Genomic DNA, 14,283 nt, shown 5'->3' on the forward strand with positions numbered 1-14,283 from the left:
ATGGGACAAACAGTTCAGCATAAAGTCACAGGAGTGGCTACCAGCAGACATCTCCAGCTGAGATGAGTGTTCAATTACTGTTATTTAGGCTTTCTGTGAAGCAAATACTGGGTAAGAGACAACTTCAACATCATATAATCCACACATTTTTTAATTGGAGCATGGTAGCAATGGCACCTGCTCACAGCACACATCAATCTCATCTATAAGTACTTCCATCATTGCAGAACACAGTTACAGCTGCCTCCTAAAAGTATATTATTTTGTTGAGTGATGAATGGCATTGTGAAATATTACCTATAATCAGCACCCATTATGGCAAAGCTCATTAAATTTCTGACAAATCTAGTGTTGACAGCACTTTAATTTTGTTTTATTGCCTTCTTTTATCTACACAATTTCTATCTCTGGTTTACAGTTAATAATGAAAAACAGCAGAACTGAACTGTGCTTGAGAATCAGAAAAACAAGCATTCGTCTTTTAAAAAGTCCCTGGTTTAGGCCATAGGAACAGCAGGTACTAAACAACACATTCATTGAAAAGGTGATTAAAGTTTAATAAAACTGTCAAGTGAAATAAACCAATCTCCTTGCAAAACATTCTGTTTGCCAGGTGCCTGGACTTCAGCTGTTAAAAATTCTCTTTCCACAGTCTGTTTAAAAGTGTAGCAGATTAATGTTATGACTGCCAAGACACAATTCAGTTTTTTTGCATGATTTATTGAGACTTGCTAATAGAGACTACTAAAACAACATATTCAGAAGCCACTATAACAAGTACCATGTAACATAAATGCACTTTTACTTAATTGCTAAAAATATTCCTATTTCACATTGTCCAAGTTAGATTTTGGAGCCTGGTCTTTCACCCCTGGCTTCATAGAAGATGTGATTCTCTCCCATCTGGTCACCTGCAAATGTCCCTAAACTGTGTTGCTGTCTGTGTGACTTCATGGAGCTTTGCACCACTTTTTCCATATTCATAGGATTATACAAAATCCAAGGAAGTAAGAAACCAAACACATACCTATGGATATATTAGTGGATTGCTAATTATTAATTGATTTGCTATGCAGTACCTGAGGCAACATTTTATGATTTTTTTACAAGTTGTTTTCTCTGTAGAGCTGTAGGTGTGATAATACAGAATGATTCATCAATGACATATCCCCACGGTTCTGCCCGACGTGTCAGTGTGTGCGCCGTACGTCAGACCTTTCCCCCGCTTTCTCCAGCAGCCTCTCTGAAGAAAACAGCTCAAACAAACAGAGTTTCTTGAAGGCCAGGATGTTCCTGAGGGATTCACAGCTATGAGAACATCACCATATTCTTTAATGAGAACATCTCATCTTGCCTCTCACAAGGTTTTGCCGTGCAAAGCGCATCAGCTCCCTGACTTGGGGGCAACCCTGACCAACAGGAGCAAGAGACCTCAGATAATGAGGGAACAATAACACCCTGGCACTGCCCTGAGTTAAAAAGGTGACCTGGCTCTCAGCAAGACAAGCTTTTATGGGGGCACTCTGGAAATATGATGTGGCCTTAAGAGGGGAGAAATATCCCACTGAACAAATCTGTCTATGCACTTCCCAGCAGAGCAAGCTTTTCTCTGATTTTAGAGGCAGCCAGAAATACCCACCCAGCCAAATGCTCACTACATGGGAAGTGAAAAGAATTACTAATTCTTTTCTAAGCTAATTCTACAATTACTTCTGTATCTTGATGCTAGATGCTCTCCCTACATTCTTCCCAATGATTATTCCTTTTGCTTGCAACTCACTTTAAATTGTATTGCAAGGTTTTTGGGAAGAGGGTGGATGTCTGTGTGTGTATATATTAGCTCGGTTTCACATGTGAATTTTGTGTTCCACACGCAGGTACTGCTACTTTGGCTAAAACACACACATATAAAAGAGCTCTCTTAACAGGACAGCATTAACTCCCCCTGCAAAAGTTCAAAACAAAGACAGTAAAACATGCAAAATTAAAAGATTGTATGAATGTCTTGAATTTTTAATTTCTCCATACTTTCTCTGTGCTTATGACAAGATGTGAGAATTTACACAAAGCTTTAATTAGAACTAGATGGTGAGAACTGGAAAGCTGTATGAAAACACACCCATTTGCAATATTATCTGGAGACTCCTAAAGATAATGAGATAAACTTCATATTTTTTCTTCCCTTGTGCTTGGCGTTTCAGTAATACTGCCAATATATATTGTACCATCTACAGCATTATCTGTACAAACCCACCACAAAGTAAGAACATAAGAAAAATAAGATATACTATATTTAAGAAAAATTAATTTTGTTTCTTTATGATTTTGACAATGGTTTTGAAACGAGTGTGTACAAATTCTTAGTAAGGAACATGCATGATTTTTTCAGCATACAGAAATCAGGCTGTGAAGCAAGATCCTTATTAACTGATAATTCCTGTCATGCTGCTGAACGTATTGCAAAGGCATCACAGCCCTGCTACCTGGAACAGGGCTACCAGTGAGATTAATTCCTCTTCTCTCACACTGATAAACACCCATGGTTTGAATCTGCTGCTAGTTTAGGTCAAGATCGTAGAGTTATCCTTTCTTCTTTTCCGGCTTAACCAAAAAAATCCACCAAAATGCCAAGAAGGGATACTAAAATAAAACAAGTATTTCCAGGGAGTTACATTTATTTTATTCTGTAACAAAGGATTTTTTTTTTTTTCCTGAGGACTTGTTTTAAGACCATCAAGAAATGTGAGAAACAACAGCTTAGGTTCATAAAATTGTTAGTGCTGGTGATGACAATGCTGAAATAATAAGCAGGAGAAGGAGCTATAGTTTAATGACCTGGGCCACCAAGGGCTCCATGCCCATTTTGATTTCTGTATGTTAAACATCTCTTTCTGAAAAAGTTGTATTTAGCAAAAGTTGAGATTTTTATGCTTAGAGTGCCGTCTAGACTCGGAGTGGCCATCCTTTAATTCTTGATCTGCATTTTCTCAATGGCCTAGAACAGTCCACAGGCCCCCATGGGGCTGAGAGTGCTAAAGACATTATTTGAATTCTCCAAGGTGGAAAGAGCAAACCCCCATGTCCTGCTAAGACTGCCATTGCTAACTTGCCCTATGTAATCTTACCCTGCAAAATGAAGTGCTAGAATGCTGGGAGTGCTGTTGCCTATAAATTGGTCCCAAAGCTTACAAGAGATTCTGATATGAAGCTTGCAGGGTCAGGATCTTTTGGTTACTCATGTTTTTGAACAATTTGTTACTGCTTTTCTTCCCCCTAGGAGATAGATGTTTTGGATAGACATGTATAGGAATTGTTGCAGACAGTATTTTTCTCCTGCAAATCCTTCTCTGCTGGATTGTCAGAAGGATGAAGCAAACTGCTCTGGCCTCATGTTGGTTCAATACATCTCCTTAATCCACAAACTTACGCATATGGGGTTTTCTCAGACCGCCTTTTGCTGATTTGAAGGAAGATGAAGGATGCCATCTTTCCCTCTTTTGCTTTTATCACTGTTGGAACAAAGAGGTTTATTCTTGTTATCTCCCTCTGGTGAGCAAAAAAAGATAAACCACAGGACTTAGAAACCCAAAGAAAAGCTGAGAAATGTAACTAAAAAGAAAAACAAAGAGCTGGCTGCTGCAAGGCACTGCAGGAAGGCAAAGCTGGTAGGGTGCCCCATGCACAGCATCCTCTCTGGGTCTAATGGATGAAGGTAATGTGAGAGGAAAAAAAAAAGATGATAAGGATGTTTGTCTCCAGTGCTCTTTGGTCTCTAATTTAGCATTTAGCAGGCATTTTCTCTGGTGCTCAAATCTGTACCTAGATTTTTTAAAAATATCTATTTCTTTTGTTATTATTAAAAAATAAAGGGTTTGCTCAGTCTATTTCAAAGAAATTGTTACTGCACTTGAATCTCTGTGTAGATTTTAGCCCTACTGCTTTAAGATCCAAAATACCTGGTCTTCTTACTGCAGTGTTTTACTAGTAGACTGCAACACCTTTGTAATGCAAGCCCACAGTACAGCAGTGACAGCCACATGTTTCTTCAGTTCCACAGAGTTGTAGCACTGCTGATGTCAGCGGCTGAGAACGCTTCCAGCTAATGTGCAATCATGCTAATTAGGACTAGCATACACATCAACTTGTCTAGGACTTGTAGAAACTCATACCAAAACCAAACACACGGGAGGCCACTCTCTTCCTTCAGTAATAGCTTCTCTAAGAAGTCTTTCATAAATGATTCTTTAAAAGCAGCCTTCTCTATGCACCTATTGACATTTGTGTATTGATCAACATAGAGTATTTATATGCAGCTTCCAGCTGATGCTAGTCTCAGAAGAAAAGAGTCAATGAGTCATGCATATTGCTTCTTTACTTGCTGTCTCTAAGTCATAAACCAAGTGTTTTTCCAGCTTTAACTAGAAAAGAATAAAATGATAGGATTTGTTTCATTTCTGAGAACATGGGACACTATTTCTTAGTATAGATTTAAATTATTAACACTTGAGTTGTTTGTAAAGGTGATGTACACCAGGACTATTAAGGTATTACTAATGATTTTCTGGTTTAGAATTTGCCTGAAAGACAGACAAGCAAATTCAAGATGATGGCTGCATGTAATTTAAGCTGTAATGCACTCTTCTATAAAGAGTTTATGCCTACTCTGCAATGATGACTGCTGAAACAGATAATACTGACACATCTAGAAAACTAAAGCAGTAGAAAAGATATCACCACATTATTCATTATTTTTATGCCTTTTTCCAAAGGAACCAAACTAGGAAATAGAATATGGAGATAAGCATGGTTTCAAAATAATTTTAGCCATGATAATACCATACTTATTTAGGACACTTCATTCAAAAAAGTTTTGCAACCAGAGATTTTAATTACCTGCATACACCAGACAAAGGAATCAGAGAAGCTCAGCCATTTATGAGGAAGAGCTCAAGCAATTCTACAGATAAAGGATGAGGTGTGAAAATCAGCTTCTCCAGCTGATACAGAGGACTAGCTGCTTACATCACAGTCATTGTAGGCAGCTGCTCCCCCAGGGTAGTGGGATGTACCACGAGGAGAGGCTGGGAAATACAAGAACTTTTTAGCTCTTTAGGTCTTGGCAGGGATGAAGCAAGATGCAGTTTATCAGTTCTCAAGCTACTGCTGTTTCAGGAGCTCCCACAGCACATGCCTTCCCCAGATCTCACACACAGCCTTGTGTGACTTTATGCACCAAGCTGGGCTGGACCCTACCTGTCCCTGTCCCTGTCCTTGGCTGCCCATCTAGGGATCCCCCATTCCTCCTCAATGCCAACCATCACTCTCACAGCTGCCACCACTGCCTGACACCCCAGCTACTCCCAGCACAGCTGGAACAGCTGGAACCCCACATCACCTGGGCCTCATTCCTGCAGATTTACAACTGTTACAGCAGACATGCCTTCCTGCAGTTTTCCAAATTATTGGCCCTGACTGTCACTTGTGCAAGAAATGCAGCTGCTTTGGCAAAGAGAGGGCAGCACTGGAGTGCCTGCCTGAACCTCCCCACCGCTCTGGATTTTCTCAGGAGTCAGTGTGACAATACAGCTTGGTGGCCTTCCATACCTTCTTCCTTCTGTCTGGAGACAGAAAACACTTCAGTTTTCAGGTGCTTCACAGAAAACCTGTGAAGTTGTACTGTACAGTTGTACTGTACAGAGTACAATACAGAATCCCCTGTAGTGCACCTGCCTCACAGGGAGACACTTCCTAGCCTCTGTAGAAAGTGAATCACAAGGCATGAGCAAGGTCTTGGACATGTGTCCTTTTCTGCTTCCAGTTTCAGAGCTCCTGGCCCTCACCAGCTGCAGCCACTGCTGCTGCTTCTCAGAAGGGGGCTACTGCACAAAGCAGACAACTTGCTCTGGCTAGCACTGCCAGCAGTGAGCCCTGCCTTGTGCTTTGCACCCCAAGAACACACACGGCAACAGCTTTTACAACAGTAAGCACCTGTAGGAGTGGGAAAGTGCTGGGATTATCCTGCTGATTCTGAGGACTGCATTCAATTATTTTACTTACAGATATTTTATTGATAAAGTTCTATGTCATTTACTCTATATTTTCAAAGTAGAATGTTTGTTCCAAGAATATGTCCACATAGTAAGTCTATCAATCATAGGTTCAGGCTTAAACAGTGTATTATTGTTCGATAATTAGCTAGGTTTTTCTGCAGTTAATGACAGAATTTGTTCAAGGAATTTCTGAATCAACTTTGGTTTGATGTATTTTCAGCACAATTGCCAAGTTTGATTTAACTGTACCATGTGGCTGCCTGAGGTGCTTTAGACTGACCCAGGTTGACAAGAAACATTAGTTAGCCCACTGCTCTTAATTATATAAACCTTCCCATTACTTAATCAAGTTTTTCTGCTTTACAGTCAGAAAGAGTATGTAAGCACTGGGGTCTTCTCTCCTCCAGAGCCCTTACATTGGCACAGGTAGTGCAATGTCCTGATTATCACTGAACTGTTAGTAAAACTTCAGTTTTCCATACCTATATTGTATTAGTTCAGTCATAGTCTTTTGTTTCTTCCTCTTATATCATATCATCCTGCTAGGAGATTCATGTCAATTCCTCTTGGTCCATCAATCTCTTTAAAAATTTGGTTCAAGACTTTCTGGTAGTGTCAGAGTCTTTTTATATCTCTATTTGAGTGCATTTAATGTAGACTAACACCTGGGATCATGCACTGATCTTAACATCAGGTGCTACTAAACAGGACAGCATAGTCAGTGCTGACTAACAAATGAATAGAATTATCTTCAGTAAGGTTAAAAGAGGCAGGTATGTTTCTTAGGAGGGAGCAGTCCATGCATGTATTTAGGGAAATGTGGTATATAGCATCCTTGTTTCTTTACATGAGGTTTTTGTTATTACTCTTTTTTAATCTCTGAGATCTTCTTGTCTATAATGCTGGTTTTACTGTAAGTGCAAAAGCTGAGACAGAAAGATCTAATACAAGAAAATGAGAGTGCTATGTTTCAGAGGAGCTATAAGTCCTCTAAGTATTTCAAACTAGACTAAAAACTAGAAGCTGTCTCACCCTAATGTGTATAGTCCTGTTAAAACAGAATTCAGTTCAATAAGGATTAATTCAAATTTTGATTGCAACTGATTCCTTAATTTCATTCAAGAAGTATTTTAAATATACTGATTTTTTCATGCCTACAAAACAAAAAAGTATACAGGAACTTTTTTTTTTTTTTTAAGGCTTCAAATAAAACAAGAAAACTATATAAAAAACTTAACCACCCATCCTTAAAGTCAGGAGAACAATGTTCTGCTCTTGAATATCTGCTTTTTTTATTCAGGCAGCTATTGAAAATACTTACAAAATATATGCAGTTGACAAGAACAGTAGAACAAGTTCCACTTGAGTAAATATGTATTGAATTTAAAGCACTTCACACGTAAAAACAAGTCACAGAGAATGAGTATCTTCCAAAACACATTTTCTTTAACTTAGAACAAAGTAAGCATTTGAACAGTCCAGGAGGAACATAGCATATTGTGAGGAAAGCTAATTTACCTTTCATTGTGAGGTATTGTACTGGTACTGTGCAGAAGTGTTCTTTTTCAGGATGATGCAAGCCACTATCCGCAAATGCAGGTGCAGAGCTGTGTCTTTCTCACAGTCCCTTGGTTTTGCAGAGAGATCCGTGCCCTATTGCTTCTCGTTAGCTTTTGCAAACAAAAGAAATGAACTAACTACTGCACACCACAGAAACAGCCTAGAGAGCATATTTTAGATCCTTAGGGTGCTGGTGGTGCTGCATTTTCTCTGGCAGCAGGGCTATTTCAACAAATTTCTCAGCTTCATGCTGCAGTTCATCATCCCATCAGATCTGCAGATAACAGAAACCTACCTTCAATGGCATAAAGGCATTAAAACAACTGTCAAATAATAAAAAAAAATAAAATGAAAGAAACAGTTCTTCATATGTTGTTTTTGTTTGGTTGGTTTTTAGACCAGGATGATTTGACTGTTAAGGTCATTATGCCAGTGATCTTTCTGCATTTCATTAGTATGCAAACAGCATGAATTCCTGAGTATTCAAAGGGTGAAGTGACTGTTAGCTCATTTGGTCTGCAAGAGGGAAAGTGAAAGGATGTTTTGGTCCTACAGGCACAGACTTCAAGCCAGGTTAATTCTTTAATGACATTTATAGAGATGATGCACATAAAAAACCCTTAGCTTTAATTAAGCTGCATATTATGCTTTCTTAAATATTGTATTAAATAAATAATATTTGAGGTAATAAAATAATCATTCTGGAATATAATAATGTCTCAGGCACTGAGGGAATACAGTATGAAACTCATTAAAATGTAATCATTGAGATATTACGTTGTTACTTGCATTTCAATATCATGTACATGCTTTATCTTGTAGGTTAAAGAGTTCTCAGTGGTAGTTATTTGGACTTGTTTTAAATTAGTCCCAGAAGGGTTTTCCTTGTAATCCCTTTATAAAAAAAAGTGGATATTAAATATTTCAATTCCAATAATTCTGAAGTTTAATATAAATTTAAGGAAGTAAAAAAATACCAATTTCATTTCAGGAAAGTTTCATGTCCACTAAATTTATTACATATTTCTTCTCTTTCATTTAAGAAGATTGAATGAATAAAACAGTAGTTTTACTGTAGGTTATATATACTGTATGTTTATACAGTGGAACAAATTGCCAATGCTTATACTAGGCAGTTTACCTAAGGAAGTACATAAAGACAATAGCAAAGCTTTTGTTTAAAGTTCATCTTTTATATATGCTTTGGGTACTTAAATATTGTAATATCCAAGCTAGAATAACCATGAGGTGTGTCTGGGTAAAGGATGCAGCCTCCTAACCTAGGAAAGGGGAATTAGCATAAAAAGTGAGGTTAACAGGTCACAAATTCTCTAGACACTTGGACAAAATTCTGCAGATGTAGGTCCATTTACAGCAGGTCAGTCCATTACATTTTAAAAGTACTTAGGTTTCTGTGTCATCGTGGTCTCATTTTTCTCTATGTTTCGGCAAAGTTAAAAATAAATTCAATCATACTGCAAACTAATGTGTTACCTAGCATGTTTACCTGTATATTCAAGGTCAAGGCTTCCCACTGAGTTTCCTAAGTATTAATAACAGAGCTGTGAACTTTCAGCTGTCTTTTTCATTCAAATTTACAGCTTCTGATGCTTAGATTTAATGAACTATTGACCATTGTTCCATATTATACAGCTTTTTATTGTGAGATTTACTGCCCTTTACTTGATACTACCCATCTGAAGGAACTTTGGAGCTTTATGTCAGTTTTTGATGGCAGTTTTTGTCTATCAAACTGGTAAATATAAAAACTTTCTCATAAAAAGCACAGGCATTGGACTTACAGAAATCAAGGAAATTCAGGAAGTTTTTAGTGAATGGGTTAGCAAGAAATGCAGTCAAAACAAGGCTGTAAATCCAAAATTACTGAATTGAAACCTAATGGTGCATTTTAGCTAATAAAATCATGCTTGCATTTTACATTGTGACTTCAAGTAGATATGCCCACAGTACAACTTTCAGTGTTATGCAGAAATATTGAAAACAGATGTAAACATCTCTCTCCTAGCCTATAGTCTGCAGTACAGACACTGAACAAAGCCTGATTTTTCACTGCGGTATTACTTCATTTCAGGCTCACACCTCTGTTACATTACATAGCTATCCTGCTTTCTTTTCTGCAGTTTGAAGTCCAAAAACAAGAGATAAAAATGTACAGAGTGCAGCAGAAAAGGTTCTTCCAATCTTTCAATAGCTTCTCCAAGGACAGTTAGCTGAAATACATAAATAATTAAACTACGGTAGCAGAGATAAACTCATTCCTGTTTTGATTGTTGAGGCTACAGCAACAGCTTACCAGAAAAGAAAATTCCAGGATCTCCTTTTTCCTCCAGATCAGGTCAGCACAATCCTAAAGGTTCCTTCTTACAACTTGGGATTGTTGTGGTTCAAGGGCAGGATACTGCGCTACTTCTTGTTGAGAGAATTGACACACAATTGACCTCAGCCCTTTGATCCAGCCTGTCCAGATCCCTCTGCAGAGCTGAGCTGAGCTGAGAGCAGTTTGCTGTCATCTGCAATCTGACTGAGGGGGCTCTGGATCCCCTTGTCCAGATCATTGATAAAGTACTGAGCCCTGGGGAACACCATCAGTGACTGGCTGCCTGCTGGGTGTAGCTCCACTCACCAGCCCAAACAGCTGGATAGTTTTCTACCCAGTGAAGAGTGCACCTGTCCAAGCCACGAGCAGCCAGTTTCTCCAGGAGAATGCTGTGGGAAATGGTGTCAAAGGCTTTACATTGATTTACAAAGTACTGTCTGTGCTGCACAGAGCCATTGCTTTTCTTACCACCCATAGTACCCATCTCCCTGCTCTCACTCCTCTGTGTTTTTCATCCACTCAGCCCTTTGCAACTCACTCTGGTCTTCAGCTGAGTGCAATCAAAATCTATTTCTCATAGAGCATTGGGCATCCAAAGCTGCATATAATTGCAAAGCAGGCTTTTAGTAAATGAGCCTCAGGGCTCAAGTCATCCTGCAGAAAGCTGATAGAACAAGGTGGAGACAGCCAAAACTGCTCACAGTAGAGTGTTCTGTGTATGTCTCAGACTGTGTGAGCCAGGGGGGCCCAAGCTCCCTCTCCTGGGTCTTCCAAGGCTCACCTTCATGGGGGTTGACGTGTTAGGGATAGGATGCTTGTATGTGTAGTAGCCTGGACTAGACAAATAAACATCTTCAGCAAGTAGGGAGAAGAAAGGGCTAATGTTCTGAAAGGTGTCCTTGTCCCTTCTCAGGGCAAGGAAAGAGGTGGTGAGATTATACTTGAGGAGACTGGTCAGGCTTGGAATAGATGATAGGAGGAGCTTGTTGGACATTCAGAAAAGCTTTGCTGAATAATTATTCTGTTCTGTAACAGACGGGAAGTAATTTTGTGTATCATCCAAACAAGCTTGTAGGTTGTTTCATGATACAAAATTCTCACGTAAATGGAATATTGTGTAAGATACAGCAAAGCCTGATTTCAGGCTAAACATTAGCCTGTTTTAAAACATGTATGCACATAATCAGATTTTTATCCTTTTAGATAAATGGGAAAGTACTACATTTCATACTCATTATCTGTAGGGCCAAAGTATAAATTTGCAATTTAGACACCTAAATGAACTGGTCAGATTTTCAGATGTTAGTTATTCAGACAGTCTTGGGCAGCATATTTCAGAATAGGACCGTGCCATTTAATTGTAACAGAGCAGCCAAATCGTACAGATATCTATAATTTTTCTCAAAGCAATGTGAATGCTGCCATCTAGCTATAAAGTATCAGCATATCTCTAGTCTAGTTCTGCTAGACACAAACCTTTCCAGTTTCAGTTTGGAACAGACCACAATAGAGATAAAAAAATTACAATTGCACTTCTGTCAATTAAAAAAGTTGACTGCAGCATTCTTTATTTTTAAAAAATATAGTATTATAAAATACTATTTTGACAGCAAACTGAAAGGATAAGAACAACAACACTAAAATTATTGCATTTGATGGTGAACAGACCTTGTGAATAACATATTTTACAAATGCAGGATTTCATTTTTCAAAGGTTTACACATACCTTCAGATAAATGGACTTAATAATAAAGTTAAAACCACACATATGTAAACCGAAGTCTACATCCATTTTCCCGTTCAAGATTTATTTACCAAAGATCAGAGTTTCTACAAAACACTTTGTTTAAGAAATATCCATTTTGTTCTGTTTGATCCATAAACTGTTTGGAAGTGTTTATGTAGTGTCAGCTGAACCCTCAGTATTCTCACAGTACTGTTTTTGTTCTGCTGTGGGTGTATGGAGGCACTTTGGAATGAACATCATTGCATGCTCAAGATGTTGATCCACCAAGCATCCCACTGAACCAAAGGGTAACCAAAGGACCAAGAGACAGAAGACATGTGCACAGGAATTGTCCTGATACTGAGAAGGCCATGGGTGGTCTCAGCACCCGCACTTGGGAACTAGAAGAACTGATTTTCACATTCACAGAGTGTTATGTACAGAGTCAGGCAGAGCCAGACTGCTGTTTGAGTTTACTCAGTGGATAAGTACAATCACTCTGGTTGAACTCCTGCCCATCAATTTGAGGAGCTTATATTTCAAAACAAATAGAGATATATGACTCCTTCAATTTTTTTTTCCTAGGTGGGGAAAACGGATGTAATTACAGGACAGATATGCCACCTAGTTAAACACACAGTCTCTAAGTACAGAGCTTTTGGAAAAGCTATCCACTTCCCACCTGAGGGAAAAAAAATTTAATTCATCTAGCACACATAGTGGGACCCCAAATAGACTGTGAAATTTATCCTAGGACAGACACACCTTAAACATAAGATGAGAGGAAATTGACACAACCAAATATTTTTAATCTAGAATTTTCTATAACTGTGCTAACTAGGACTCTACACTTTCAATCTTGTATTTTTAATCTTCTGTGTAGCCTTGGACGCCCTTCAAAAAAACCTGTAAAACAACAACCAAGAAACACAGGATAAATGTCATGATTCAGTGTTATTTATTAGCTGTTTACAATCTCGCTACTGCGCTTACGAAGTGCAAGTGCCCCTCAATAATCTCTTTTTTGACAGCAGCATACTTTCCCAACTTTGGTGCTGAAAGAAATGTATTTCAACACCTCTGCTGCTTCCTGCAGTCAGTATGGCAAATCATTCTGGAAAACATGTAGCTGCTATCTAATAAAGTATCCACTGTTCCAAGTACCAGAAGGGGAGCGTGATGGTATAGTCACTTCATCAGCATTTGAATTCATTCTTCATCTGAAGTGAACAGCCAGCATCTCAATCTTGTATCAACATGTGTGAATAACTTGAGTTTTGTGGTGCCCAGCTTTGCTGTGGTCTGTCCCAGCACCTACAAACCATCCAACAGAAGAACTTTGTTCCCACTAGTCTTAACAGAGCCAGATTATTTCCCTGGTATTTCCTTTTCCAAGCATTTTTGTCAATTCATTTTATGTATTGCTGAATAAGCAAACTGAACTCCCAGTCAATTAAAGCTGGTCCATTAGCTGTCTCTCGTTCTCCCATTGCTATCCTCATTAGCAGACCCTCCAAGAGCACTTTGATCCCTTTCCAGAAATGTTTTCCTTAGGCTGAACTTGAGAACCATGCTTGTACTATCTCTGACAATTTGAAATATTAAATCTTTATGGGTCCCATAAAATGGTCTTGGTTTTCTGTGCTTGCTCAGTACAAGAATACAGCAGACTGGGGAGACAGCATTTAGTGATTTCACACACGCACATAATTGCTCCCAAAAAAAAGGCAGGGAAAACCCTTGCACAAGATGGCAGCAGTATGGCAGCTGGCACACTGCCAAATGCAGTGCACAAATGCTGCCTGGATCTGGATTTGTTTCTCTGAATTAGAGCCTCCTTCTTCCCAGGGCTATACTGGTAACAGTCAGGTTATTCCACCACCCTCTGGGACTGGCCATTCCAGATGGAATCGTCATAGGAAGTAGGTGCCTTTTCACATGTTCCATACCCATCTGCTCTAAGTGCATTATCCCTGCTTGTAGCTCAAGGCTGTCAACACTGCACAGAGATGCTGAAGATGTGTTCTTGCACCTAAACAAGGCGCCAGTTCAGTCTGAGGTCAGTGGCTGGCATAATTTTAAAAAGGTGCAATATTACCTTTGTCAGACAACTGTTATTGCTGTTTCCTTGCTTGGCCTCAGGATAATTTTTCTCTAAACGATTATGGAGTTTGAAGTCAGAAAAAAGGTAATAATCACAGCGAGATCATCTATTCATCTACCACAAAAGTTTTTACTATTTTTAGGAGCTGTGAAATAATTACATATTCAGTTGTACCCACACAGCAGTGATTTATTGTGCTTCCATCAGTGATTCGGGGGCTGCTGACTAAAAGCACTCTGTCTATGCAGCCTGATTCCCATCGGATGTGTAACCAGGTTACAGCTGTACTGGCATTTGGCGTGAGTCAATGAAATTTATTTGCATACGACTAAGTGGTTTGGGAGAATTCTCACATCATTTTTACTCACAGCCTTACTTCGCCAGGTTTCTTAGCATTTACAGATCAGTTTGCAATCCCTCAATGATTTTACGGTTTGTGATGTTCAAATAAGTTGGAGATGCCTATACATCTTAATTCAGATATATTCACAGATATTGCCTAGCT

This window comes from Parus major, chromosome 1, assembly GCF_001522545.3.
Source record: "Parus major isolate Abel chromosome 1, Parus_major1.1, whole genome shotgun sequence".
NCBI lineage: Eukaryota > Metazoa > Chordata > Aves > Passeriformes > Paridae > Parus > Parus major.